Source organism: Lepisma saccharinum, chromosome 8 (genome assembly GCF_977018435.1).
Source record: "Lepisma saccharinum chromosome 8, izLepSacc3.1, whole genome shotgun sequence".
Lineage (NCBI taxonomy): Eukaryota > Metazoa > Arthropoda > Insecta > Zygentoma > Lepismatidae > Lepisma > Lepisma saccharinum.
Genome location: NC_139236.1, coordinates 58,643,205 through 58,650,047, shown reverse-complemented (window position 1 = coordinate 58,650,047; position 6,843 = coordinate 58,643,205).

Sequence of the window (6,843 nt, the reverse complement as noted above, 5' to 3'; positions counted from 1 at the left end):
ATTTAGGCCTATGCCCTTTAAATACACCATAATAAACGTGTTTTGTATAAACGGAGTTTTAATGCACTTTCTACTGTTCTTTTAGGTTATTTCAGTTAATCCGGACTTTCGTTAAACCAGTCAACTTATCCCCCCATTAGTCCGGATTAACGAGGTTTTACTGTGCTTTAAAAAAAGTGAGAAAAATTTTCATAAAATGTAACGCATACTTATATATATCTTGAAAGATGGCGTGTTACAGATTTCAGAAAATAAATGTTTCACAACAACATACTTCGAAACATACTCTTTTTTATTTTCTGAAAAACAACAAAAAAACCTCCATCTTGGAAAAACTCGGTATTTTCAGGCTCGTCCGGAAAGGGTAAAATTTATCTAATAGTCTTCATCGTAGCGATTAACCTCAAGAGGTAGAAAAGCGGAGTATAATAGGAAAACTATTAGGACAATTGTGAGTATGAATAGCAGAGACATACAAAGTTATTTCGGGCAACGAAACTTAGGTTGATGGCGTAGTGGTAACGAAGTCTCCTTGAAATAAACGGGGGTCAGTCCGGATTAAACTATCTGTGCATAAAGCGGACTTAAAGCAAACTTTGACATGAGTCAAACTCGTTTATTTTATATTGTAAGCCCTTAAGTTGAAGTTGCGGATTTACAAATTCTAATGAATTCAACTTACACCGACGATATGCGTGGGGCTTATATTTTTTTGGAGTTTCAAACTGAAGTAGTTTAGAGTACAAGGCAGAGTTGACGTTAATTGGCTGCTGAGGAATTGTGCAGTCTTGTCATAATGAAGCTAGTAATTACTTCCTAACTGCGTAGTTAGTTCCCAGAGATGGCTCTTTGATGAGCGAGATTAAGACCACAAGCTGCTGAAATGCACGTGCTGGTGCTACAAATCACCTCCATTGGCCAACTAGCACACAAGAAGACAATCCCTCTGCTGTGGAACCATGTCAGGTAAGGTTAGATTATTATTGGAACGTCTCCAGCTGACCGCGTGAGTTCAGCTAGCGAGCCTACCAACGACCTAGAGCGTGAGAAAGAAGGTTTGCGATAGGTGTTTGGTTGAGATGACGTCATGTTGTTGTCTGCTATAACAGTGCAGCGTGAATTTTGGCGATTTTTTCTTGTGGGGGTACATTAAAGACACTGTTTACGTGCCTCCACTTCCGACTACTGTGGATGAACTGCGAAATCGGATCACAGCAGCAGTGACATGCTCGCATCTGTATGGACGAATTCTCCCACCGTATGGACATATAGCGAGCGTCCAAAGGTGGTCACATTGAGCACTTATGTAAAAATTTAAGTATATCCGTGTATTTTAAAAGCAATTCCAAGTTCGTGGTTTGATAAATTAAAAATATATAGCCTTTTAAAATCGGGTGATTCTTTTTTAAACACCCTGTATATGACAGCATTACAATCTTATTTTTACATTGTGACTTTTAAGACTATGTTGCCTACGTTTATGCACATACATAGATGGATATTCATAGTCATACATGGGCTATATAGATTCAAATAAAGTGAAATGGGTCCCCTTACAAGATATTCAGCTACAGAATAGAAAGAATGCTCTAGTAACAGTTTTTTTTAATGTTTTTCTTAATATCCATGAGATTATTCCATTTGTAATTTTGAGGTAATTTGTTGTACATTACAAGACCTTCATGGTTTTCAGTTTCGCTCATATGTCGAATACCATCTTGCTCTTTAACCGTTTGAATTTCAGTTGCGGAAGTGATGTCTAGTTTGCAAAAGCTACCCTTTCCTTACAAGCCGCGGGCCTCAGATAAAGCAAGACATTCTTTCTTCGCAAAACTTCATTAGCTACCATTAGACCTAATGAGCAAGGTCGTTAGCTTGTTTCGCGCCACTTTATAGAAGTATTAGTCATTTCCCTCGCTGCGTTGGACATCTGGCGGGGATTCTCATTAGACAAATAGAAAGTGTGTCTTCTTTTGTTCGCTCGCCACCTCCGTAATGTATGGCAAACGGCTCACATATTTCATCACAGTCTTTTTGTTTTGGTTCGTCTTTCTTCGGCGGCTGTCGGTGTATGCATATCTGCTTTCCAAATTTCGGATGCAAATGGATTCCGCTTCTTGCAGGCTTCACTGAACAGAAGGTGATTTATTTTCCAAGGACAGGAAGCAACCTAAGGGCGTGTCGTGAATCTAAATTGTTCAGAAGTGTTAAGAGAACAACAGCGGAATTAATCATGGTTCGTTTACGACTACCATAGAACTTGCTGGATTTTTTTTGGGGGGGGGCGGTCACTTCCACAGCTACTGCGAGATTTCAGACTGAAAGAAAGAGTTCAACGAAGATAAATCCTTCACATAACTTGTCTACAAGGTGTCCCATAAGTCTGGAACCATAGGAGAAGAACAAAACAAGTCCATGTTAGGAACTTATTATTGCACAACACAGCTAAACAATGTGTTCAAAGTCCCCACCAGCAAAATAACTTGGATTCGCTCCTCCTTAGTGAGAGCGATGGTTTACCTGTAACAGAAAAAAGGGTAATGTGAAAAATACCTATGGTTCCAGACTTATGGGACACCCGATACTTGCAACTGTATGCTGTTATCTTCTTCTAAAGACCCTGTTTCCGATGTTCATGCTACAGTGTTATATCACAACTGAATTTTAAAAATACCGTATATATTTGAAGTTTTTAAGTTCGGTTTATCCACGTACAGGCTAATCAGGACTGGATCTACAGTTTATAGTGGGTTTAATCGAAGCCTTGATTAGAAGGCGACAACGTTATCGGAGAACCCTTAAAAAGATATATATTGCAAGCTATCGTGTCGTAACACAAATTATAAAGATTAATACTATGTACTATTTGATCGATGTTATTTATTGATTTTTTTATATTTAGCGCTTCTTTTCTGAAACTTTTGGCTAATCGCGACGCCGAGGATGAGTGATGAATTGATGAAGGAACACGCACAAAGAACACCCCATGCTCAGGCCGGGATTCGAACCTGGAACCCCTGAAATCGTAGCGCGCTGTGCTAACCACTTCGCCACGGTGGTAGGTGATTGCTCTGCATTACAAGATTATACGTTGTATAGGAATTATTTTATCACGACACATACATACATATACATTCGTTATTGTTGTTCGCTCTTTTAAATACCTCCAGAATATTTGGAAGTAGTAAATTCCCAACTGTAATACTACAAAATTTGCCAATTAACAATGATAACGTTGCCGCCTTCTAATACAGGGTTCGATTCCCGTTGGAGGCACATACATAGTGTTTGCAATGATATGTGATACATCTTTCTTCTACTATAGACCCTATTCTCTCTCCCTCTCTCTCTCTCTCTCTCTGTGTGTGTGTGTGTGTGTGTGTGTGATATATTAATTTAGAATATTTTTCTTATTGTCCACGTCCCGGGTTCGATACCCGCTGGCGGCACAAGTGGTTCGGATTCCACTTTAAAACTGTAGGTCCAGTCCCGATTAGCCTTACTGTGCATAAAATGGACTTAAAACAACAAATAAATCAATCAATCAATCGTATTGTCCACACAAGTTTGCAATCGTTTATAGTTTATCTTCATGTCAACGGTGTTGGTATAAATATTCTTCATTATATTTTCGTAACCTTAAAAAAATATATTTCCGCCTAAAACATACCAAATTGTTGATCTTGCGAACTCATTATTTTCTATCTCTGACGGAATGTCTATTTTAGTTCCCATATTTGATTTCATATCATTCAGTGATCTGTATTTTTCGTTGAGCAAGAACTGTTGGAAGGAAGGGGGGAGGGGAGGGTCGAGGGATTCCATGTCCGGAAGCTACTCGTCGTCTGAGAGAGAACACATTGCGATTTGAAGCATTCAATTACCTTCCTCCAAGTCGAAGAATCTCCTCACAAGCAGGAGAGGGAGAGTTCGTCAACACGATGATCGCATCCGAATTCGACCCCTGGGGGAACGCGCGTTGCGTGGCAACGGACGCCTTAAATTCAGTGTTGCCATCCGAAGGTATTTTCTACTATCTTTGGTCTTGCGGTGGTACGAGTTTTCTTGGAGAGGAAGGGGAGCACTTGAAGAGGGAAAATGTGTTGTTACTCTGCCAAAACTTGATTTTTACAGCTATTGTTACGTTCTCAATGATAGTATTGGAAGCAAAGTCAAACTTTGTATCCGTTTTCAGTGATAGATTTATTGACTGATTGAAATAGGTTATTTTATGTCGATTTTCTGCAACTTACGCCCATTTCTAGGCCGAGATTCAAACCCGGGACCACCGTTGTTTTCAGTGGCAAAGGGAAATTTCTCAACAAATATTATATATAGCATAACATACCCCATCGGTACGAGTAGAATCACGTCCAGACTTGTCATAACCTGCTTCTAGATTTTGTTCAGAAAGAGGTTTTTTACACAGCAAGTTGCCGTGGCTCACCTGGTGGAAGGTGAATGAAGGTCGGGGCAACAGGAACAAAACCAGGGGAATCTAGGAAGCAGGGGTCTTTACGCCTTGTAACCAAGGGGTCCCGGGTTCGATTCCCGGTGGAGGCACATAGTGGTTCGGATTCCACTTTAAAACTGTAGGTCCAGTCCCGATTAGCCTTACTGTGCATAAAGTGGACTTAAAAAGACAATTTAATCTAATCTAATTAATTAATGTAATTAATACACTTACTTAGTCTTACACTTTGTAATTATATAACACTGCATATATTATAATGTTTTATATTATTTTTTAAAACTGTAACTGTAGAAAAATTGTATAATTTTTGTATAACATTTCTATCTTGTTAAATGTGTTAAAGGTTTCATTCCGGAATGGAATGTCTCACATTTATGTATGTTTCCATTTCCAATACATTCGAATGAATACATATTCGTTTCAATGGCATTTACAAAATCACCTCTGACATTTTATGTTAAACGAGTAAGATTATTTTTGTGCACGAGTGTGTTAGCCAATGCGTAGCAAAGTATTTTAGGAACAACACTTGAAAAAAAAATCTTGAAGGACTAACTAATGAAAAATTTATTTGTAATCGAAGATCATAATATAATTTAAGGTGTGGTAATATTATAATGGGATTGAGATACGAAACTCTCGTATTCGGATCCGGAACTTTCGGATCCGGATCTAGATCCGGAACATTTGGATCCGGATCAGGAATTTTAGGATCCGGATCTGGAACTTTCGGATCCGGGTTCAGATCCGGAACTTTCGGATCCGGATCCGTTTGGCCATCCCTAGTATAGATCACGTGATTACTTCGTTAATGTCCAAGAACTGAAGCGAGTCGCCGCCAAGAACGTGGGTGGAGTTAAACAGTGGTGAGTTGTTTTCGTCCAATCACACTCAACCTTCAGCTAATGGGCGCAGCTGTCATTCTGCTCGTCTTCTCCACGTGGAGTCTCAGTCACATGACTGCGGATAAGCTGTTCCCGTACTTTGCAACTTCAATGTGGAGACCGTGGGAAGGTGCTTGTGCGGGAGACAGAGGGACAAGGTGGCCTTGAGTAGATATGTGGCAACACTCTGTGTTGAATGTGATTGTTGCAGCTATTGAGCTCGCTCCGTGGACTCCAAAGCCAGCCGGACGTTAACGAAGCTATCGCATCGACTATAAGTTATCCCTTTTCCTGTAATCTGCCATTCTCAGTCAGGAGGTTTGGGACCGGAACATCTGTCATGTCATTTACTTGCTTATTAGTTTAGTTACCTTTCGGGCCATCGCAGCAAGCGAGAGTTGTAATTTAAGGGTGGGCTACAACCCCATGGGTTCTATCCGCAGTTCTACAGGGTAGAGAGTCACGTGGTGCTCGTACCGATGGAGTAGTGCGGTCATTTTATCCCGCACATTGGGATCATATAATTTGTCTTGAGCACACTGACATTGAGTGACCACATTTTCGTTTCGTTTTACAGGTAGTTGATGCTTGTCTAGGTGTGATTTTCTATGTGTTAACGAATTGTAGAGTACAAAAAAATAATAAAATAAAGTAAAACAAGAAATATGTATATAATAATGCATGTTTTATGAAGAATACGAACCTGGGACCTTGTATTCTGCTAGCCACTCCGCCAGAGCGCCCAGCGAAAATCCATTTACGAAACACAAGTCAATTTTCATTTATTTCGATTCAGTGGCGGCGATTGAGTTCCAGAACCGGGGGCAAAGACAGTATTGCATACTGCACGCTGCCGCCACCTACCATCTCGGTCTGGGGGGGGGGGCGGTTAAAATTTTATCTTAATTTGGGCTGGGTGTGAACACCCAACGATTTACTTCACGCGAAACCGGAAGTGTTGCTGGCAAGAAGAATATGTATCGCTTGATCTCAAAGGGTCATTTTTTTTGTGAAAGGACGTGTATATCGAGCAAGCCCACGTACTCTACAAGACCTGGAGCGAGCCATTACTCAAGAGATGAATTCAATTATCCCTCATGTCCTACGAAGGGTGTCAACAAATATGGTGCGAAGGGTTCGGACCTGCCTTCAGGAAGAAGGTGGATATTTCCAACACTTGCTGTAAGACATTACCATTTGTGCATGACTACATTTCATGTATCAATTCAAATGTGAGTATCTCTGCATAATTGTCCATAGTGGAATTATAGTGCATAGTGTGCACGATAAAATGATCACTCGTTATGTTGATGGTAGTTTTTTTTATGAACTGCGAGAGAGTGGGAGTTTATTGCTTGGGAACCTTGACGCACCCCGGTCCTTCTTCAGATTCGCCAATGTCAGAAGGAACAGGTTTGGAATATAAAAATCTGGGACATATATTTGGTGTGACTCTTTTTATTTAGCGTCGGTTTTCTGCCACGT